Source organism: Canis aureus, chromosome 35, assembly GCF_053574225.1.
Source record: "Canis aureus isolate CA01 chromosome 35, VMU_Caureus_v.1.0, whole genome shotgun sequence".
In the NCBI taxonomy this organism is placed as follows: domain Eukaryota; kingdom Metazoa; phylum Chordata; class Mammalia; order Carnivora; family Canidae; genus Canis; species Canis aureus.
Window position 1 is genome coordinate 12,473,283 of NC_135645.1, and position 24,380 is coordinate 12,497,662.

General features: G+C 38.8%; 1 protein-coding gene and 1 long non-coding RNA gene across 34 annotated transcripts in view; one reads left to right on the forward strand and one right to left on the reverse strand.

Annotated features, from left to right (window-relative positions):
- ZBTB20 (zinc finger and BTB domain containing 20) overlaps positions 1–24,380 on the forward strand; it is a 781,647-nt gene that overhangs the window by 389,363 nt on the left and 367,904 nt on the right. For all 33 annotated transcript variants that reach the window (XM_077884681.1, XM_077884673.1, XM_077884670.1 and 30 more), the window contains one exon: positions 21,510–21,557. The gene's annotated coding sequence lies outside the window, so the exon portion shown is untranslated. The remainder of the gene's footprint in view (positions 1–21,509; positions 21,558–24,380) is intronic.
- On the reverse strand, positions 1,322–17,750 carry LOC144305206 (uncharacterized). Its single transcript, XR_013372270.1, has 3 exons — positions 17,675–17,750; positions 3,371–3,507; positions 1,322–1,706 (listed from the first exon to the last, which is right to left on the reverse strand). It is a non-coding gene; the product is annotated as an uncharacterized LOC144305206 (long non-coding RNA).

Sequence of the window (24,380 nt, forward strand, 5' to 3'; positions counted from 1 at the left end):
TGGCCACATGCAAGGTTTACTTAGCGTTTGTTTCACATCCTGAGAGCTTGGATAAATGGTGCTGTGGAATAAAACCAGGAAAAACAAAGAGGGCCTATTTGACATCGGAGGGTGAGGTTTCAATATTTATTATTGCTCTTCACTTAGAACTCTTGAAGGAACAGGTTATGCGCTGAGTGGAGCATGACGAACTAGTCCCATAATTCTCATTAACCATAGCAGGCATCTCTCAGGTGAAGACTGAATATGTGGACTTTAATGTTCACCTGTTAGTGGCAGATCTGAACCTGCACTTGTAACTTGTTCTATAGAATCAAGGAAAGCCATCAGCATTATGGTAGCAAATGTGGGAGACAGACCCATTTTGCCCATTCTCTATGCGCTTTGTCCAGAGGTAGGGGCTGAAAAAGCCATTCCCATCAGAGCAGTGGAGATTTGCTGTGAGGGAGCACATGCACATTCACTCTATCCACAGCCTGTTTTAGCAGCCTCTGAAGGGGAGAAAGGTATGACAAAGGTGGCTAGAGGAAGTGCTCATTGCAACTGAAATTCTCCTCCATTCCACCTCGGGTTGTTATGGAAAGAAACGATAATGTGCTACAGGAAATGGCCAAGTATAAAAGCAATAAAATAAATTGAAAATGACTTTGTTTTTTTGAGCGGCAGTAATTGCTATATGTTGTGATGTTTGCATAAGGAATTAGTTAATGTGTAGCAGAATGGCATGTGATACTTTTTATTTGCCTGATGACTATAGTCTCTGAGTGAATGACTTATTAAGGTTAATAAAGAAAAATTTGCTTGTGACTTGTAATGATCCAATTGCTAGAATTTAGCATCCCCTTATGCATTGTTGCCTAAAGGGGAGAAGGAAAAAAACCCACACACATTAATGGCCGACTGGCTCTGATTTTCTATAGTGGTGTGAGAACAAACAATGTCTTCTAAATTGTTGGTCTGTCTATCTTTCTGCCTGCCTGGGCAGGAACGTTATGGCTTTCTTAATTCTCCTGTGTGATTTATCATCCTAAATTCATTGTTTTGCATAACTCTGCTCAAAATGAAGAAATGTCATTATTTTGCAGCGAAAAAGTTGTCATTTGCATAATGCCTGCCATTAATTATTGTGAGACTAATGCAGTTGTTGATATTTTTAGGGCACAGTGGTACAGCCCGCACCTTGTATAATGTCATTCTGAAAACATTGGTAGTTAATAGGTGCCACAACATTGCAGAAATGGAAAAGAAGATGATGAAGAAGAAGGGGACACAATGGAACAGGCTGTGTGATCTTTATTTAGCTTTTTTTTTTTCCCCCTGAAATGCTTGGTGAAGAAAGACTATAAAAGGAAGCGAATAGAGCAGGGAGCTGTGACATCCAAGAGAACAAAGGGATTGAAAAGCAGAGGTTTTCTATTTAGACTGAATTAGTATAACCTGGGTTCCAGCCAGTTTAATGGAGGAAGTCGTGCTCCTCTGTTTTGGCTTACAGACTTCACCAAAGCCCTGAACAGAATGTAGGGTTGGGCTTTTTTACACCAACAGTTAGGATAAGAGTTTGCTCTGAAACATGCTCATCTTGTGGGAGAATTCTCGTAGCTGGGCACTTGGCCAAAGTGAAGAAGACACACCACAGTTTCATGGAAGAGAGCTGAAGACTCTGCTTCTCAGGATTTGCTTAATCAGTCTTCTGTACCTTTCTTTTCCTGCAAAAAGCAGAGGAATACAGGAGTAGCATATTAGGGTGAATTTTTTTTCCCTCTGTTCCTTGCAATAGAACTAACTTTTGCATCTGATTCTTTAGGGCAAGAGCCTACCAAAGCTTTCTATTTCACAGGTAAATGAAAGTCAGTTATAAAAATTCGATCAGAGATGAAACTCATTACACTGAGTCTGGGAGGCATAAATATTACAAATGTAGGTAACTGTTGATCTTTTTAGTCATGGAAGCTTAAAAAAAACAGGCTCACATCAAATAGAATTTTTTTCCTAATTTCACTGTTTCATGTGTATTATAAATTTAGATCTTTCCTCTTTATCATTAAGTTTAAAAGACATAAAAGAAATGGAGCCTCAAAAGTAGGTCTAGTTGCTAAGACTGACCAGAGATATTTAGAAAGAAGATATTGCCCTTCAATGTTTAAAGGCTGGAATTGTAAACTCTGCAGAATGCAGTGCTTCTCAGACTGTAATCCAGATTCTGATGACTATCCCTTGCCCAAAGACTGACTACTATTTTGGACCTCCTTAAAGCCAGGTGATCCTTGTGAGGGGGTCATAGGAACGTGAAGGAAACCACGAGGGGCTGTCCCAGTTTGTCTTACAATAAAACCTCAGCAGAATTGAGGCTGGGATCCTTGTTTGGTAGGTCTCACCTTGGATTTTGAACTCAATCTGCATGTGTTCAGTTCTGGCTTATGCAGAAAGCACACATTCTGGGTTAGGAAAATTTTAATTCCCTACAGTGACATCACCATCATAAATTACCACATTTGGGGTTGTAAAAAACAGATGAGCCCATGCGTCAATGGAGACCACTCTTCATTGGTGCTCTCACTTTTCCCTTTCTTCTGGAGAAAAGGAAATTGTCCTAACACCCCAAATTAATATCCTTTGAGTGTAATAAAATCAACACAAGCATATGGTTTTAAAACGTAAGAAGAAGGTCCAACATAGGGGGCCGTGGACAGAAAATAAAGAAAAGGGATTTACACTTCCTATCATACACTGGAACAACACAGGCAGACTCCTCCTCAACCCTCTCATGTTTGTGGCCTGATAATGCCCATGTCTATCATATTCTACATACACGTTAATAATCCTACATATAGGTATGTATGAATATCTGATAATTAAATGAACAAATTATGTCGTGATTAGGTGACAGCCCATCTTGGCTAGCCCAGAACTTTCCCTGTTTTAACACTGGAAGTCCCACATGCTAGGAGTCTCCTCAGTCTCAGATAAACCAAGGAAGTCAGTTACCCTAAGGCCTATTGATTTAATAGTTATATTATATATTTCATCTTTTATTTGAAAAGGCTTTTATATTTAGTGAACAACCTGCTGTTAGGAACTATTTTTTATAACATCCACTTGCTAAAGCATTTTACCTCCCCATAGGAGTGTTGAATAAAGAGGTGTGTAGACTTCCATGCATTGAGTGTCTAGCACTTTGATCAGCAATATTCTGGAAAGTAGCAGTCTCATAGTAAATAATCAGCATCAGTTCTGATCCCCTGTGTTCAGGAAATAATTTTATAGCTCAAGTCTTCCATAGAAGCAGGGTAGGAATCCATATGTTAGTTGGCATGGTTTTCATCACCTAACATCTGATAATCATGTCAGACTGGCATTCTTTAATACTCACTGATTCCTGCCAGGACTTCTAACTTCTTTATCCTTTGCTGTGGAGTTTTTCTCCTTTTGCAGCCAGACATCCTGCTAAGAACTGAGGATACAAGATGGATAAGACATGGTCCTTCACAAGAAGTTTTTCAGTTTAACCTATGAAGTGGGAAAAAAAAAAAAAAAAGCTGTGAGAATGAATTTTATAAAGTATCTAATTGAGGTGATTTCTGTATTCACTAAGAATGGTTAATGCTGTCACAAAGCTTAAGACATATAAGAATAGCACTTAAAATTGTTGTTTGTTATATGGATTGGTCTGTTCATTTGTTTAATAAACATTTATCGAAGTTCTAGTATCTGCTCAGCAATGTTCTGCACACTGTGGATACAAAAATGAGTCATACTTGGTAGTTTTACAAAATAGAGAGTACAAAAGGATACTCCATTCCCTCTCCAGGTTGGGAATCCTTCAAGTGCAAGATTGCCACGTCAGCATTCCATACCAGTCTAAGACACTTGGACTAGTTGGGCTGGGAAAATATCTCCCTTTATAGACTCAAAGGAGACATTATTTTTAGTTAACTACCTAATTTCACTTCACTTTTCCCAAGAACCATATTCTAAGACCTGAGCTGTAGCATGTAGGTGGGTACCCAGATTGGCTTGTGCAGTCAGATGGAAAGAACAGAGGCATCTGGGACAATCCAGATCAGCCACTACACTGTGCAGAATAAAAATTTTCTATTTAAAGTTGATATGACTGGGATGAGATTTAGAACGCTTTATTCATCCACTTATTCATTCAGTCATTTAATATCTATCAACCACCTATAATGTTTCAGACATTGTCCTAATTACTGGGGAGAGAGTGAAAAATTAACCAAAGTCCCCTAGGAAACTGACTTTATAATGAAAGAAGAGAAAACCGATAATTAAGTAAGCAAAAATATATCATTTTAAATAATGATAAGATCTAGGAAGAAAACAAGGCAACGTGCGGGGGTAAAAATAGGAATGGATGATGGAGAGAGTGCCCTTTGCGATAGAGCAGGTAGCGAAGTTCTCACTAAAACAACGGGCATTTGAGCAAATATTAGAATAATGAGGAGCTAAGCATGTGATGATAAGAAGAAGAAGATTTGAGGTTTAGGGAATAGATATTATAAAGTAGGTAAGAACACCTTGAAATGTTCCAGAAAGAGCAAGAAGAAATGTGTAGCTCAAGTGGGGTAAAGCAGGGATGGTCACAAAGCTAAGGATGGATCAGATCACATAGGCTGTGGTAAAGACTGACAAGAAGCTGTTAGCAGGTTTTAAAAAGGGTATGTGCTCTTGGGGTTTCTGGGTGGCATAGTGGGTTAAGCATCTGACTCTTGGCTTTGGCTCAGGTCATGATCTCAGGGTTGTGGGATCAAGCCCCCTGTCTGGCTCTGCACTCGGTGTGGAGTCAGCTTGAGAGTCTCTCTCTCCTTCTGCCCCTCGTGCTCATGCTGTCTCTCTAAAATCAATAAAAATTAATCTTAAAAAAAAGGTATGTGTTCTAGTTTATAAATCAAAAAAGGTCTGTGGCTATTCCATGGAGAATAGGCTAAAAGGATCAAAGACAGAGTAGGAAGACCAGTCAGAAGTTACTGTGGGAGCCCAGGATATGATGGACAATGGCAGTGGAGGGCAGAAAAATAGTTCATTTCTGAATAATTTGAATGTACATTGAAAGCAATTGCTGAGGATTTTGATGTGGTATAGATTAGAGAGAGACACATCAGGTGCGGGGAGTCCTAGGTGTTTGCCCTGAGCAACTGGATGAATGGCAATATCATGAACTCTGTGGAGTTGGGAGCTATAGAGGATATGGTGGAAAGAGTAGATTTGGGGGCAGGGATAATTTATGAATTAATTTGGGGCATGTTGACTTTGCAATTCTTGTCCAAGTGAAGAGGTTGAGGAAGTATTAGGTATATGACTCAGGAACTCAGGAAAGGGATTAGTACTAGAGATACAAACTGTTGTTTGTCTATTTTTTTTCACTTCTACATATGTATTTTCTTTATAATGTAAAGCTTACAGAGTACAAGGCGTGTATTCTGAGTTTTTGAGGTAAATATGTATCCCCTATGTTATTTGATGATGAATACACAGGTGCTACTTTGATTCATTCTGCTGTCTTTGGAAAGTCTCAGATGTATATAGCAAAGAGGTCCCAACGAAAACATACGAACACTTCCTGAGGACTCATATGGTTTATGATCTCACTGAGATGCAAAGCAAACCTAAGTTATTGTTTCCATAATGATTTAAGACAGAGGGGACAGCACATACTCTGTAACTTATTAATGGAGGTGGAATGCATGAGAGTTGGAAGGGAGGTAAAACTTGAACCCAATTTTGGAAGTGGGGAGAATTTAAACAGGCAGTAAGGAGCATGCACAGTATTTCAGATAAGGGCAAGTTGGGAGCAGATGTACAGAGACATAAATTCACTTTCTCTTTGGGGAAGGCAAGAGTGGGGAACAGGAGACTGGCCTGGCAAGAGCAGACTATTGTGTTTATGTTTATTAGAAGAGATGAATTTATAAAGGTTGAACTTACCCCTAGGCACATTGGTCCTCATCTGTAGGGTATTTCAGAATCACTTCTGGAGTTTTGAAATGAGGATGCTTGGATATGGCTTCTGGAAATTCTGATTTCCATAGGTTCTTGGAAGGTCCCTGGCATTTATACTTCACACAGGGAGCTTATACAGGAACACATCTCCTTCCTAAAGCTTTGATTGTTTCCTAGGGAAACAGTCCTATTGGACTCCTAGGTAGAGTTCTCTCGGGGCACCATCCTAGTGGGGGATCCCCAGCTGGCTCTCCTTGATTCCCAGTGTTTATTTCACTGCTCATGCAGAAATTGAAGTCTGTAGCGCTTTCTGTCTTTTAGTTATGCTATGGACAGAAGTTGTTTTATTGTCCCTCCTTGTTGATCCACATTACTTTTGGAGAATATCTGGAAAATTCAAATTCAGTTTGCTGCCATTATCCAGTGGGAACCCAGAAGTCTGCAGATTTGTTTCAAGAGTAACTTCCTGCGTTAGGAAGTGGTTGCCACACTGCCCTACATCACTCATACATCATTTACACCTAAATGTACATTTACCTAAATGTAAATTCCATAGACTTAACATAGAAACTTGTAATGCTCCACTTTAGCTATTTGAAATTTCCATGGTGAAATCTGAAACTCGGGCTTTACAGAGTCTGAGTTTTGGATTCTATTGAAATCTCAAAGTTTGAATGCCAGGTGTTATCGGTGTTATTATTTTTATTTAAAGGAATAAGGACTCAGTTTGCTGGGTGATGGAGATATGTTTTTGAGATATACATGGCACAATAAAGGAGTTCTAAGGAGAGGTTCTGTTGAGGGCATTCCAGATGGAAGGCTGCCCCAGGGACCGTCACAGCAGGGCTTCAGGGAGCTTTAGTACACCAGGTGTCTACTAACCTCAAGGTTATATTTAAAGTTACGGAAGCATGTTTATAGATCAGTAGTGCTGCAAATGAGACAGTTTAAGGAGTATAATCTGACAGTGGATTAGAATGTGTTCCTGTCTTGTGCCTGCTGTGTGCAAGCATTCTGCTTATCCTGGATAACAATCAGACAAAGAGAAATGAGGGAAGAGAGGAGGGAGGCAGGGGTAGCGGAGGGGAGAGAAAGAAGAAAGAGAAAGAAGAAAGAAAGAAAGAAAGAAAGAAAGAAAGAAAGAAAGAAAGAAAGAAAGAAAGAAAGAAAGAAAGAAGAAAGAAAGAAAGAAAGAAAGAAAGAAAGAAAGAAAGAAAGAAAGAAAGAAAGAGAAAGAAAAGAAAGAAGGAAGGAAAAGGAAAGGAAGAAGAAAGGAAGAAAGAAAGAAAGAAAGAGAGGAAGGGAGGGAGGGAGGGAGGAAGCCCACCTCTCTTATTTGGACTGACTGAGCACTCACAGTATATTAGGTACTGAACCGAACATGCATGAGACGTAGGTCCTGCCCTCGGCCTTACAATTCCGTGCACCGTGATTCATAAGGCATCACCTGAACAGGGGGCTTCTAGGCCATACGGGGCAGGCCGACTGCAGGACACCTGCGCTCCACATTTGCAAGTAGACTGTGAGTAAGTCTTAATATCTGTGGAGTCTGGGAGAAGGGGAGGTATCTGTTTCAATTCTATAATAATACAAAACACTCAAGGGATTCCTGCAGGGGTAAGTAGAGTTAAGTGGTGGACTAGAAATAAGTGATGGCTTGAGGAGAGAAAAAAAAAAGTCTCATTCCCATTTTTCCCAGGTGTCCCCTCCGGGGGGAGTCTGTGCCACTGGGAAGAGGCCAGTTTTCTCCATGTGGTAGCTTTGAGTTCCTGAGGTTTTCAAAACTGCTCAAGGAAGAGTATGGCATGAATGTAGACACTGTTTTCTTGTGAAGACAATGGGATGGAATTTAAAAATGGGCCTTTCGTGAATAACCAGGTTGCTGTGGACCTGGGACATCCTGGAGTGCCAGTGTGATTTGTCACACTGCAGGGAGGTGTGATGGGGGTGAGGTTGGCTTGACTGAGAATTAAAGAAGCCAGAGTTCCCATCCCACTGCGTGGACCAAACAGGCTTTCTGACAGTTCCTCGGTTAGCTAAAACTGGTGTGAGTTAGAGGGACAATTGTAACAGTGACATAAAAATCCCAAATAGCCCTTCTGCATAGATACACATTTAGGAAATGCATAATAAATGACATATAGTGAAAATGTAAACAAGCCATTTAATAACATTTTAATGCTTGATTCTGATCTCTTAATTAAAATGTGCATAAAAGAAAACAATGGTGGAACATCTGTGTGTGTTATTGGGATAGCAGGATTTATGCTGCACCCTGGGCTTTTTTGTCCGCTTCTCAGTGTGTGCGCTTACATGGGAGGGTCTCCTCTTTGAGACACAGTTCCTCATTCGAGCCCCACAGGGTCCCCACTCCCACCCACCATCTCTTGGCAGTGGCTGTCTCTTCTTCTCTTTCCTCTTACATTAAGTACTATATGGCTCGTTCGCTGCTGCAATTAAACTGCTCTCAGCATTCGATGTGAAAGCCACTCTTGGCCCCACCCCTATAACCTGAAACCCTGACCTAACCCTGACTCACCCTTGTTATCTCAGCAGATGTACACAGCATTACCTAATGGTTCTGGCCTCAGTGAATAATCTCAAAGAGCCCTAGGGAACCACGGCCCTTTGTATCTGTGACCTTGCCACAGTTATTACTCAGCTGGACACTATGTGGTTTAGATGTTAAAGACAGAAATTCTACTCACCCCTGGTGGTGATTTTTTAAAAATTATTATTCATCTGGGGGATGTATCTCTGGGCTTCATTTGGCCCAGTAGTTAAATGAGAGTAGCCACCATCACAAAAGTGGAAGGCCATGAGGTGCTTTAAGATCTTCCAGTGAAAATGTTACGCTATGAAATGCTCTTATTTCTGTCATCACTTGGAACATATCTGATCACCAAAAAGTTTATCTTTGATTAAACCAGTATAAAGGACCTCACGTGTTCTTTTACTCCCGAAAGAACTATGTGCCATTTATGCAATAGAAAGCCACAGCCAAAAGGTCTTCTTAAACATATAATAATTAATATTTAATGGCCCCCTTTATGAGAGGGACATTGCTGTGGGACTATCTCTAATCCTCACAATGTTCCTGCAGAATCGATGGTTTTATTCTTCATTCCACAGGTAATGAAACTGAGATTCAGATCCATTTAAGTGATGTGCCTAAATCTATACTGTTAATCAGTGGAAGACTTGGGATTCAAATTCAAGTCAGTTTCTCTCTCTCTCTCTCTCTCTCTCTCTCTCTTTCTCCCCCTCTCAGCCATAATCCTTCCACAGTATCAGGCCCTTTCAAGGATAGCTCCCATTTCCTGGAGACGGTAGTGAGATGGTGTTCTGAAAGAGTTAAGTAAAATGCACCCTGTTTGTGACAAATGTCTGAAACTTGTTTTTATAACTTGGATTTAATTCACAAATAAAGAGTAATTATCAATATGTCACAGATGAAGAGCTGCATGTATGGATCAGTGTAATTTCTGTTCCTTGGCTTATGGATGCAGTATGCCCCAGGGAGTTTCACAGAGCCACATGGCATCTTCTAGTGCTGGGTTCTGTGTAAGCTGAACAACGTGTGAAACTCCTATGTGTTGGGATAGCTCACATAGCTGGTTACTATCTGAGGAAATCTGTATGAAATTACCTTAGACATGGTTGCCTTTCTGAATCTTTCTTGACACTTAAGTGGGGGTGAAATACCAATTTTTGGTACTGGCTTTGAATTTTTTGATAGATGTTTATTTTTGGAAGTGGTGTCCCGAGAGAAGAAGAGGGGTGTGGTGCTTGCTTTCTTTTGCTACCCTCGTTTTCCTCCTTGTGCCTCTATTTCCCATCTGATTCAATTTTATCAGTTTGCTATCATCTTTTGATGAAAAAAACATAAAATGTTCATAGACTAGAAGTTATTAAGACTTTAAATCACGTAAGACTACCCTTGGGGTGATTTTTTTTTTTTTTTTTGGACTGAGTTTTGCATGTTTCGGTTTTCTATTAGAGGGTTTGCGCTGTATACTGGGGATGCACAACTTATACCTGTTCTACTCCCTTTATTTTTTCTCAGACTGAGAACCTCTGCTTTAGGCTTATGACGTATCCTGAAACAGGCCAGTTGTTAGATTTATGTGATGCTTAGACTGTGGTACTGGGGGCGTTCACCGGGCATTTAGATGTGTATTAAGGAAAGCATCATCATTTAGTGGGAAAAGCACAGGCTGTGAAGGATCACAGGAGCGTGGCTTCTTTGCTTACTAGCTGTGTAGCTTTGAGTGAGTTATTTAATAATCGGGCCTCAGATGTTGTATCTGTAAAATGGACATGAGCAAGAATACCGGCTTTATAGAGCTATTGTACAGATTAAGTGCTATCATACATTTAAAACAGTTGGAGCAGTTCCTGACTCTCATTGAATATTGGTGGCTTCCATTTCATGCAGCAAAGAAAGGGAAACAATACGGAAGAGTGGAAATTAGATGGTTTGCCTTTGAGAAAACTGTTTCGTCATTTCGAGTCAGCATAGCAGAAGATTCGTCTAGGAGTTAGAGTCCCACGTTCTGCTCCCAAGTCAGGTCGGCCACTAGAAAGCTGACAGACCTTCTCTCTTAGCCTCTCCGCGTCTCTGCCCCTCGTCTTTAAAATGAGTAAGTCAGAACGCCTGAACTGTATTTAGTTACATAGTTTTGCTCTCTGAAGAGTTTTTCTCCTTCCCAGAGTAGTCTGTGGCTGTCACTCCTGAGTGTGTAAGTCTCAAGTCTTGCAGACAGGCCTATTGTTAAGATACGCTTTTCCCTGTACAACTATGTTTATATGTACATTTATGTTCTTGGTATATTTGTCATGTGTCTGAGTATTTATGCACCTGCACGCTTGTTGAAATAAGCACACTAGCATACATTCATACATTTTTTTGTGGGTATGTGTGTTTATATATAACCTATATATATACAGTATGTGTGTATATATATAAATATATGTCTGTGTGTATGAGAAACAGATGCACTGTAGGCAGATAAAGCAGATAAATATAGATCCAAATAGAAGCAAAGCATATAAATATAGACGTTCTATAGAGTGAAAGCAAGCAGATCAGCACCATTTCATTATTGCTTGAAGCCTTTGTAATAAAAGAGTTGAAAATCAGTAACTGACATTGAAATTATTGATTGAATGACACTGTCAGATCAGAAGGCACGGTGTAAGGTAAGAAAATAACCTGTCTTTCAACTTTGAGGAGCAATTAGCAGGAAGATTTGTTACTTTTAATTATTTGATTTATGAAAGTTTTTAGATGCTATGTGGTGTGGTGTTTTTTAAGAGTACAGATTATGTCACCTTTCCTAAAACTACTACCAAACAACAAGAAATAATACATAGGGGGAAAAACACCTATTCCAGTCCTGAGAAAGGACTTGGTGAAGGTGACAAGATCCCTTTTGTTAGCAGGCTGTGATTGGCAGTCCTTTCCTGTTTCTGGGTTCGGACAGACAGTTGGTTTCATTCTACGTTATTTTTCCCAAGCCCTTTGAAGTCTGTAAGGAACTCACCTAAGGGGGATATTTTGAAGCACTAGGCCAAAGTCACCATTGTTGAGTTATTTTTGTGGGGAAGCTTGCAATTGTGTTTAGTGAGTGTGTTGTGTGAGTAAAACTGGGCTTCCATCTGTTACTTTCATGTCACTGTTTTCACCAGTCAAAATAATTGTGAGTTTTTGCTTTATTTTGTTTTGTTTCAGTGGAGAGGGTATTGTGAGTTATTTTTAGCAGGTTTGAGTTAACTGTGTAATTTTTTTAATGTTGCAAGTTATATCTTGGTCATGCATTTAAAAACTGTTTGAAAATAAGAAGTGCCTCCTATTTTCACCCAAATTTCATCTATTTCCCTAAGCAGATCACGTCTTTTCTTCAGCTTTGTTGTAAGACCATCCAGAGAAGCTAAAATGTGAAAAAAAGCCCTCAAAGTTGTGCTGAAACAAATCTTGCCTTTGCCTAAGCAAAACTGTCAAAGTAGTTGTTGTTGCTTTTCTGTTGTTTAGTTTACTATTGCTTTTCCTTATAAGGATGAGAAAAGAAGGCCAGGAAGATGTTCTAATTCTCTGTTCTTTTGTGCTTCTGCTAAACCAGAAGTTACTGTTTCTTCCTTCCTGCTCCCAGTCAGATTTAGACTTAAAGCACAAAAGGAGGGAAGGGCAAAGCAATATGGATATATTAAAAGTTGAGAAATAAATTGATGCTGCTAAAGAATTGTTAATTCGTTCTTTCAAATCTGGTTGGCTACTATTACTTTATTGTTAAGCTCTTCACCAAATTATCATCTTAAAAATATATTTTAAAAAATGTCCCAGTGGCCTTGAGGATAGGACATCTCACTCTCTTTCTCTCTCTCTCTCCCCGTACCTCACTCTTTCTCTCCCTCTCACACACACCTCTCTTCTTTTCTTTGTTCTTTCCTTTTCTCCTGCCTTAACCTATTTACTGGTTAGCTTTTGTCAAGTTTCATATAGTAAATTACCAGAAATTTTGACAAGGAAAAATATTATATACACATACACATGTATCATATACACCTGTATACACACAGATACACACAGTCATATTAATTGTTAATGTACTAATCATCGAATTTTGTATGAGTTATAAACTATTATATAATTATAGAGTATAAATTTTTAAAGGGATTTTTATAAACACTCAAATATTAGGTCTGATTTAAAGATTCCTGGGAAATGGTACATTTTCTTATCTACGACAAAAAAATATTTACCAAATATACATTTAGGAAACAGGGATTTATCAGAACCAAGAGCAAAGCAAGAATCTGTTTCTTTTTAGGAGTCATTTACCTTTCCCAACTCTTACTCGGAGCATGTGGTGGCTCTCATCATTGGCGTGAGGGTTATTTATTTATTTATTTATTTATTTATTTATTTATTTGATGGCTTCATATTCTGCTCCTGGCTTTGTGGTATCTTACAGTACCTGTGGGCCTGGGAGTCAAACAGATCCTGATCCTCACGTGCACAACATTTTAATTAGCTCTGTGTCCTTAAGAAGTTAGCCAGCAGCTCTGTAACTAGGTTGCTAATCTATGAAACTTAGGCCAATCTTATTTACTTCACAGGGGCTAGCATTAAATGGAATAATGAAGTAAATGACATATAATATGTACTAAATAAATGCTAGTTTCCTCCTGGCCTATTAATTTTTCTAAACTTTTTTTAAATATTTTATTTATTTATTCATGAGAAACACAGAGAGAGAGGCAGAGACATAGGCAGAGGGAGAAGCAGGCGCCTCAGAGGGGGCCTGATGCGGGACTCGATCCCAGAACTCCGGGATCCCGACTTGAGCCAAAGGCAGAAGCCCAACCACTGAGCCACCCAGGCACCCCCTGGCCTATTAATTTTAATGTATGTCTGTGATTTCCTCCTCCTGTCCGTTCTCACCACTGTGGCATAGCATTGTACTATAGCCATTAGATGTCATGATCAATGCTAGAGAAATAAGAAAAACAGGTTTTAAAAAATTATTAATTATGTAATATCCACCCTGAAAATGGGCATATGAGGAAAGAGATCAAAGGAAACCATCAGGAATTCTTGCCTCCTATAATTTAAGGTTTTCTAGTTAACAAACAGGAATGGAAGACTTTTCAACACCGTATTGTCAAAATCCTATTCACATCATTAAAATGGAATGAAGGACCAATCAAGTGATGCACATTAAACCTTTTAGAATAACAGGACATCCTTTTTATTTTATTTCCCACTCATAGTAGGTTAATGTCCTTCATTCTACAGTGGATGTTGTTCACCTTAGCTCACTGTAGATTAGACTCCTCAACTGGCACCTGCTCTTAGAAAGAAAGAAAGAAAGAAAGAAAGAAAGAAAGAAAGAAAGAAAGAAAGAAAGAAAGAAAGAAAGAAAGAAAAGAGTTATTTACTTATGAGAGAGAGGGGCAAGGTGGGGCAGAGGGAGAGTGAGGGGGAGCTTCCTAAGGAGGCTCCATGCTCAGCATAGAGCCTGACGCCCGACTCGATCTCATGACCTTGAGATCATGACATGAGCCAAAATCAAGAGTTGGACACTTAACCAACTGAGCCACCCAGGTGCCCCGGCACCTATTCTTTTTTGAAGAAACATATGTGGTCAGAATCCAAATGTCACTGAAATTTCTGAATAGTTGCTTCATGTTTTCTCTTTTAAGGAATTAGGAGGGGGAAAGTACTTCCCACTTGAAGATATTTGGAACTGTGTTCAGCCTAGAGCTGATCATTTTAGCTGAATTGTAAACCCCATAAGAGTTAATGTTTTATAAGGGAAACAATGACACAATCTTAATTACAGTGATTCTGGCAGCAACATTCCTGTTATCCAGGGACTTCTTTCTCTTGTCCAAGTTCTCTTTTAACCTCCTCAGACTTCACTTTCTGTGTAGCTGCAATTTTTGTATACAACTCTCTCGGACTTTTTTTTGGAATTGAGAGAGTTTGGCCCGTATCATGAAGCCACGTTAAGCCACTCGGATTTCTCTGGACCTTCTTCTGCTATGCCATAATCAGTCCCAAAATAGTTATATCTCTGGAATGGAAAGAAAGAACAGGGAAGAGAAAGGTGACATGGTGAAGCAGAAAATGAGTGGCCTGGAGATTGTGAGATTTGCTCTCCCATCTGATGAGATTCCTTGTAACATAGGCTCCAGTCTTATTGACAGTGACAGGGTTTAGGCAGCTCTAACACCCTGTGGCATAGCCTGTAAGTTGTCAGTATCTTGTTGCAGTTTTTATTTCTTAATTTGTGTATACATGAAAGGCCTATTTATTGTATAATGTTAAATGTAAATTTTTTCTTCCTTTATGACTTCTAAGGATCTCAAAGCGCATTAACAAAACAATTATTTCATGGGGAAAAGTAATGAATAAATGTTGGGAAAACAAATGCAAAGTGAGAGAAAGGAAAGAATTTGAGGTCGGCAATGGGCATAGTGATCTAGAAACAGAGTTAAAAGTGATTCTATCTAAAGAACTAAAGAATAAGAGGAAGAAGGGAAAGAGGAGTGAAGACTAAAGATAAAAAAATGAAGTGTAAGATAGCTTTAAGGTGAACATTGTTACATAATCTTATAAAAGAATCTTATAAAAGACTCTTCAAATCTTTCTCTTTGGGATTTAAAATAAGATTTATCCTGAAACTAATATTACACTATATGTAAACAAATGGGAATTTAAATAAAAACTTGGGGAAAAAAAGGGCCAAAAAATAAAATAAAATAAGATTCAATTTATACAATATTAACTTATCCTAAGCTACGGAGAGAGGAACTGTGAGCTTCGGATACTAGGCCCAGCTTTGTCTCAAAATATATATCCTTGAGAAGATTACCTTCTGAGCTTCAGAATCTTTATGAATAAAATGAGGGTTCCAACCAAGTTCTCATTCATTTTTTAGAATCCATGAAATGAAATAGCACGTGGGATGGTCTTGTCAACATACTGCCAGGATGCTTATGTAAGGAAGTTGCTGAATTTGATTAGATTAAACCATTGATCAAAGTTAAAAAAAAAAAAAAAAGCAACTTTCTGAAGGTTTTGACTGAAATGTATATGCCTACTCCTAGATGAATTAGCAAAATGGTCATTGCACTATTTAAAAAGCACTATGGCTGCTACCTCCAAACAGGCTTTTAGTTGAATCTTCAACTGGAATTTCTGAGAGATTGGCCCATGCAACTTTTCCTGTAAAGATCTCATTCACCAATTCACTGAAAGATAGCATTTCTGACTTTCTAATCCAGATTTTTTTTTCCTTATAAAACTCCTGTTTAACCAAGAAAATGGAAATCGGTACATTCTTGGTTGCCCTGCTATTAATTTAAATTTGCATAACCTAATCAAAACTCAACCTGCCTTGCCCTTCAACAAAAAGCTATATTCTCTCCCATTACTAAATGGCTACATTCTTCTCAGTAGTTTTTAAAAGATGAATTATGTTGATACCCCCTGACTTTTCCTTTAGAATGTGTCCATGGAAATTAAAATGGACTTTTCTGTGCCCAAGACTGAAATGTAAAATAGTTCAAAAGGGCTAGTGGAAATGAACACAAAACTTTGCTGATGCTATCAACATTATAACTTTTGTTAAGCTTTTTTTCAATAAAATGGAACTGAAGTCAACTGTCGCCAAATAACTGATACTTCCTCTATACCATCATTTTGTGTCTACAGATAAATGATAGAGTAATACAGCCTAAGATTTCCTGTAAAGCCCTGAAATATGTTTTTCTGAGGCTTTTCTAGCTACTTTTCCTACAGAGATGTTTCTCCCATAATCATTTTACTGTTTCAACAAATACTTGCTGAGCATCGAGAATGTGCCAAGCATTGTGCAAGGTGCTCAACATACAACAGTGTATACACAGCCATCGATTATTAAAGCATCCTTGACAAATGGATGAGTAGGCACCTGTTTAATATTTAATAAGCTAAGTTGGGTGAAAAGAGATGATTGGACGATCAGAAATGAAACCTTACACTCTTGTTCTTTCTTTTGGATGTGATTTTTCCTAGTCAGCATTTACAAACCCACACTCAGGAAGGAAACACAACAAACCCTTGAGCTGGCTGCTAATAAAGAGAACTTCTATTTCTCTTCCTCACCTTACTAGTTGTTCTCAGCCATGGGAGGGCACTCAGGTACAGGAAGGTCCTGTGCCTAACAGCAGAATCAACTGCACCCTTACCTTCCAGCCTACGATTTAGGAACTCACAGTACGGCCTGGCATGGAAAACACTGAGGACTGGGAATGCCTATCATCATCCTGATCAAAAGTTAAATTTTAAGTGCTCTCCATGGGCATAATATAAGAAATTATTTAAATGTCTTTTTCAAGTGTTGTTCATCAGTTTAGAATCTCTCCTCATTTTGCCCATTTCTCTTTGATTATCCTGTATTAGGCAGTTCTGTGTAGTCACATGATTTGTGGTCTATCTTCTTCCAAAGTAAAATAGTGACCTCAAAGATTTCTAAATGCATCCTTCATACAATTGTGAAAGGAGATGGGTAAAGGAGAATGTATTTCTCTTTGCCCTGTGTGTCTTTCAAATAGTGTTTGCAACTAGGTAAACCAGTTGGACCATGGCATCGACTATCACAGATACAGATTTACAAACGCATAGAGAGAATGATAAATAGGTGCATATGGGGAAGTCTGACAGATGAGTGGAATTGCTTTCAAGTAATTTGACACACTAGTACTTTCAGACATTCACCTGCCAATAATCCTGGTTAGAAACAAGACTGGAATATTGGGGTCGCTTGCCCAAAGTCCATCTTTCTGAGACCTGAGCAATAACCAGAAGTCAGAGCTAGAGGGAATGAGAATGAAAGTGTTGGAGGCTTTAGAACTGTTTCTCTAAAGGAGCTCTTTCTCTCTTTCCTCTGTTCCTCCTCTCTCCTCTCGCCCTTCTCTCCTTTCTTTTTCCTCCCTCCCCCTCTCGTTCCTTTCTTTTCAGTGCTATGAATTCATTAGATGGCATAGTGTAAATCAATAGTAAACGCTAACCGCCTACTCTGTACTCAGTTACGCAACATCACATAACCGGTACACAGAGACAAAAAGGGAAAAAGCACACACAGCCTTTACATTCAAAAGCTCTTGCATAATTTTACTTTTCCACAGCCAAAAAGAAAAAAAAAAGGAAATAACAGATGGGGAAACTTACAGTTTTTTTTTCCCTTTTCTCAGACTGTTGAGGAGGGAGTTAGTTAACATCCGTGGCCATTTCGAGTTGCCCTAGGCTGCAGCAAAACATCCCATAATTGTCAGTGCCTTAACTGACTTTAACACGGGATTTTGTGACCCTCCATGATGTGGTGAATTTTCCAAGTAACATAAGACTGAAATTATTCAGAGGTGTTTAATGCTGACTTGATTCTTACTTGTTTTGTGAAAAATCAACAACATTTAAAGTATGAAATGAATTTTAAAATAGAGGATAGGGAAGACGGCTGTGTGTGTGTGTGTGTGTGTGTGTGTGTGTTTTCATTTGAAATGTATCCTGATGTAATATTTATGTAAAAAGCCAGTTATATAAACCCTGTCTTTCTCTCGCCTTTTACTTTGGGGGCTGTAGAAAGCTCTAATGTTTTTTTCTTTTTTTTTTTTTTTTCTCATGACAAACTCCAAAGTCATAATGAAAGAGAAAACATCTAGATGCTATAGCACAGGCACTTAATGCAAACTCCCTATAGAATTCATCCCCTAAACAACAGTTCCACTTAGGAAGCTGCAGTTTCTGGAATTTTCATTTAGAACTTTCTGTGATATTCTTCCCTGGCACACGTTTAGATTCATGGCACCAGCTTTATGTCTCTTTGTGCCTTTGTAGCCCATCACTCCTTTCCCACAGCCCCTGTTTTTTTGCTGGAATAACTTCCTTCCCAGCTTAAGTGGGAACACAGTGAGATTTGGGTGAGGCCTATCGGTCTTCAGGGCCCGTTTCTAATATTTTATTTCATTTAATGGACTGATGTCCTCTGGCAATCAGACATGCACTTGATGATGGAGTTTGGAGGACTTTTTAGTTTTGTTTTATTCTTCCTTTGTAGTTTCTGCCTTCCGAGTGCTCATAAAATGGCCGCATGGGACTAGGCATTTGTTGGGCATCAGGTGTGTGAGGGGTGGCACCACTGGCAGTTTTGATCCTTCCTTACGCAGTCTGAGAGGATGAAAATGGTCGGGGGAGGCACTTCATCTCCTTGTACTGGAGGTCAGGAACATGCCTCCAGGTCATACTTTTCTTCTGGATGGAAAAGCCAGATGAAATTGGTTCATCTGATTTGACCGCAGGTGAGACATGAGTGCTCCTTCACTTTTTAAAAAAAGATTTGGGCTATGTCCTAGTTTGTTTACCTTTCATTTATGGGTTAGCTATTAAATTTAGGAGTCCCTTTGTATGGAGAAATCTAGTGCATAAAGATAAAAATCAAAGCCGGGAGAGTTTTGTCTGGTTTTTCAGGTCTCATTGCCTGAATCTGTGTCTCTCTTGCAATAACCGAGTAATCAAGAGGCCTGGGATTATCATGTCTCTGTGATGACGTGGGGGCATCTTTAGTTGTCTTAGAGAGTAATGAGCAAGCTAATACATATATATATATATATGTGTGTGTGTGTGTGTGTGTGTGTAATTTGTAAGTATGTCTCCTGGTTTGTTTGGTTTTTTTTTTCTCTTAAAAGAACCTATAGCTGAGGTAGATTTGTTTGTGGAAAAATAATGGAAGTTGGTCATAATACTCAAGTCTTTCACCAGGAAATCATATTCCTGTGTATACATTTTCTAAGTGTTTCTCTCCAGGTGTCATGGCTGAAATTCTGTATGTATATACCTGCATCGTGTAGAATTCTATACTTTATAATAGAATTTGAACATGATCATTCATCTGCCACCAAGCACTTACTTTTGGTGTGTAGTTCCTTATACGGGGAGTCATTTTGCATATCATGATTTTTAAATGGGTTGCCTGGATTTAAAAGAAAACTCAGAACTCTACAGATGAGTGTTTTCTTGGTTTTCAAAAATAGAGGAGTGTATTATAAAAAAAAAAAAAGGAAAATGTCTTTAAGTAAAATATCTTTTTTTTTCCTGCCTGTTTCTCAAAATAGCTTCCATTTTCGGTGGGTTTTTATATTCTCTGAACCATACTTAGGGCAGAAGTGACCTTTCAGTGTCCAACGACTGCCAACTGATTCTGGTCAGCCCTCATTTTCAGTTGCAGCCAGGGCCCTGGAAACATATAGGCTGCTTCTAGCTTTTCTTTGGTGATATGGGATCCAGGCTTAGAAGGGCCCGTAGCCGGAACTTTCTCTTCCCAGAGCATACAAGAAGCTAGGGAGAGTTTGAAACAGTTTCTAATTTTTCAGAAGTCCTTCATAACACTTTCAACCTAGCTTCTCCTCCCTGTTGGCAGTAGTAATAGATATTTTTAAATGTTACAAGGAGAACTTGAGCCACTGACTTACCTTTCCAAGGAGGATTGCTCTAGTTGTGCCTGGCATATAGTAGCCCCTTCATAAATATTTTACCATGTTTTTGTGAGCTGGTGAGGGACCTTCTATGGCCATTCCCTCACAGTGCTTACACAGGTGAGCAGTAAGCCGTGAGAGGAATAAAGGGGAGAGATGAAATCGGATGCAGTGCTCTTCAAGTCGCAGCAATGGACAGATCACCCCATCCTAGAAGAAAGCCCTTATTATCCTGTCTCTGTCTTTATAAAAGTTGCAAATCGCAGAAGGCAATTTTATGTTTCCTAGAGGCCCCTTTCAGTGATCAGTGCTGCATAGAACAGTGGATCATTTAAAAAACATAATTTTTGCAAGCTACTGTGGTGGTCCTCATTAAGTTTCATATGCAAATGTGTTAGGAACTTAGGATTCTAGGTCTCAAACACATTCCTCTCGCACTGGGCTGCCACAGGGTCCTTTGAATCCTGGCTTTTCTCATTTTCCCTGGACAATTGCATTTCAAACTTCTTTTATTTATATAAATGTTAGGATGGTGACTCTAGACAAATTTATGTAAAGTTCTTCCTTTACATAGAGTTTCATTACTTTTAGTCACAATAATTCCAGATCTTTCTAAATCAGTTTTGACTTCAGTTAGTTATGCTGGTTATTTTGAAGGCTGCATCCTGGTGGTTATATTGGGGGTGGGAGGTAATCTCTGGTAAACCATCTAGGGCTTCTAAATTATAAAAGCAGTGAAAAGACAAGTGTGTGGAATTATTGATAGACTGCTGCTCGTTAGGCAAGCAGTTTTTAAAATGCAGATTATATAATATTGGGGGATTTTGTTGCTCCACAGTAGAAGCTTTTTAAATGTTAATTTGGGGTTTGTTTTGTTGCTCTGTGACTTAGCATAAAAGGTTTTGGTTTTAAAAGGTTTCAGTTCACTCGTTCCATTTGTCTTAGAGGACTTGGAATATAATACTATACATTTATTTATACTCATGAAGGAGAATAAGGCCAGTAACTCACAACTCATGAAACCAGGGGTAAATAATCCATAACTTGTTCTCCCACCATTGCCACAATATTTATACCCAGAACACAAGTAACAAACAACTAAAAACAAGAAGAAACCAGTTTGTTTTTATTTACAAAATGTTTAATCAAAAGTACAGTAAAGTTCAAATGGAGCTGCAAATCCTGGTGGTTCACAATGGTTTGATTTATTTTTTCAAACAGACCATGGATAATTAACCATAAAACATAACTTTCCCAATACAAGTTACAGTGAATTGCAGAAATGGGCAGCAAGTCATTCACAACTGGTTGCAACTGGTTCGAGCCCTTAAAGCTGAACATGCAGACAGCAGCACAAGCCACTTTCCCAGGGCACACTAGAATGTTCCTTCCCCAAAAGAAGGCTCCTTTACTCTCCATATGCTATCACTGAGTCAGTGTCCCAAGGTGACAAGCAAATGAGTTATTTTCCATGATCACTGTGTTGACATGCATTTGTCAAATGCCCAGCATTTACGATATTCTTTTCATTTCAGAATGTTTCACCATCACTAACTGGATATTCCTCACAACTTTGCTGTCCGGTAAGTAACTTTCATTATCCCTAAATGGCAGCCTAGATATCGAGGTGCCAAGAAGTCGAGTGTGTTTCTCCCAGTCTCTGAAAGAATTCAACCTAAAGGCTGTGGTGTGTTCACCACCTCAAGTATTAAATTTGAATAGAACGTATTTTGACGTTGATGAACGGTACATATTTTATATCCAATTTGTTCGCTTGGAATACCATCATTTAGAATCATTAGAAACATGATCCAGAGAACCTGTGATCACAGATTTCAACAAACATTTCGTGATGATTTTGCCATGCAGAGGTGGAAGTATTCAAAGGACTTGGTTGGCAGACTCTGCGGAGATATATATTTCCGAAGGAGGTGCCTGAATGGACAGAGAGGATGATGTGGTGAAGTTGGAAACTGATGTTGCCCATGTGGAACATCGGATGCTTTGGCATTAAACAAACAAACACAGAACCTTCCAAACACATTTTGTGATGCTTGGAACTACTTATTATTCTACGATATGCTAAAATTTTGAAATGCATTTGCTTCAGTTGAATCAATCTTGAAATCAGATGGTATTGCTCTTGTGTACCCACAAATGGAAGGGGAAAATGTCCTTTAGGAGCATGAATGTAGATAGCCACCTCTTTTTCAAGCTAAAAGGACCAACCCAGAGCTGCGAGTGAGTCTAGCTTTGAAAGCTTTGAGGTCTACGTGTCTTTTAGTGGAAATTGAAGTTTCAGAAAGGTTGGTATTGTGGCCTTCTAGAATTCTTGAGATTTCGGTGGCTGGGAGGAGAGTGCAGGTCAGTACTACGGGTATATTCGTAGAGCATCATTGAGTCAGAAAGAGTCTAAAAGAGCTGAGTTTGCTAGAGGTTGGCCGGCATTGAAATACTGGAGAGGGAGGAGGACCGGAGGGGGTGACTTGCCTGGCATCTGATGATGTTACGCCTGGCTCCAGCCAGGCCTATTTTAGTCATGAACATCATATTCATCCAAACCTTTAAAAGTTACACTCTTGACTTCACTTTATATGAATGTGCATAAAATGAGGAAAATAACCCCTTGGGGTGATAAAGATACTTTTCTAACAGGGACTTTCCACATCCATTGCACATAATCCATAGTTGTCGCTGTATTTTTGTTTCTAGTTGTGTCTCGCATCCACCTCTGTCTCTTTGACCATATCCATCTCACCAATGAAGGCCCCAAGCCTTAAGGATTGTAACTACTCCCACCACCCAACTCCCACTCCCGTGCTTTCTCTGTTACACTGACAAAAAAGAAACTCCTATCAGTGTGAGCATCAGGACTCAAGGGACAGGCTTACTTGTAACTTTAATTTGTTGCTCCCATTGCTTTCATCGCAAAAGGATCTCGCCACAAAATGGCCTGAATTTCACTCTTTCTGGCTTGCAGAGAAGCCGGTTCCTCCCCTGTTTCTGTCCAACACACAGAAAGCTCTTTATGTTTCTATGATCAGATAAAATCTGTATTGACGTTTCTTTTCCTGTGGGTGTATTTCACTTCTAGGTATGAAGATTTAAAGTATCCGGGCAAAGCTGTGTGTTTGCAGTTTCTCTGTTTTAGTGAAAAGCTCCTCGGGAAAGGAGAGCACATCTTATCCACTAATGAATAAAAATTTATTTTCATTTTAAAATGATACATGCTCATTAAAAATAATTTGGAAAAACACATAGGAGTAAAATGAAGAAAAATACAAGTAATTATTTCTATAATTTAAATCCAATCATTAATAACTATTTGATGTATTTCTTTACTCTCATTTTCCCCTGAGGATATATTTTTTTAAACATGTCGTAAACATACTTTGTTTTTTTTTCTTTTTTTTTTTCTTTTTTATTTATTTATGATAGTCACAGAAAGAGAGAGAGAGGCAGAGACATAGGCAGAGGGAGAAGCAGGCTCCATGCACCGGGAGCCTGATGTGGGATTCGATCCCAGGTCTCCAGGATCGCACCCTGGGCCAAAGGCAGGCGCCAAACCGCTGCGCCACCCAAGGATCCCAACATACTTTGTATATAATTTTGTGTCCTGCTTTCAAAACTTAACCTAAGAATTTTACATGTAATTACATGGTTCTTATGAATGTCATTTTACATAAATATATATGATTCCTGAAGAGGAAGGAATAGCTTATTTAATCTAAATGTGCAACAAGAGCATTTGGGGGAGTTTTGTTTTGTTTTGTTTCACTTTTGACATTCCCACAATATCTTGCCTATAAAGAATAAATTAATCAATCAATAATGAGTAAAGGGATGCAAGTTCCATCAGTATATATTTTTGAATTTTTTATTATGAAAACTTCCAAATAGATGAAAGTAGACATATTACAGTGAACTCTCATGTACGCATCCCTGGGCTTTTACAGTGATGAGCTCATGGTCTATCATTTTCCCATGTTACTACCATAGTATTTTGAAGCAAACCCCAAACATCACAGCATTTAGTCCATCAATATTTCAGGCCCATAAGGACTTTTTCGCATGTTAACGCTATAAACACTTAGATAAAGAGTTCTAATCCTTGTATAGAGGATTATTTTTCTTCTGAGTATACTGCCATTATATTTCCTAAAATGTAACGATTGATCATAAAATCCTGTCAGAGTGTTTCATAATATTCTTAGGTACATGTGTTACCCAAAGGGCAATTTGGTTGACTCGAGGGACATTTCACAGATATGGCTAGGTTTCTTAGGGGAACCTTTTTGGGGAGTAGGAATATTTTTACTGACCCAAACTTAGAATGATAATTTGCTGCTAGTTCTACATAGCTTTAGTTAGACTTAATATGGGATATATGTTGTGTTATATGCAAT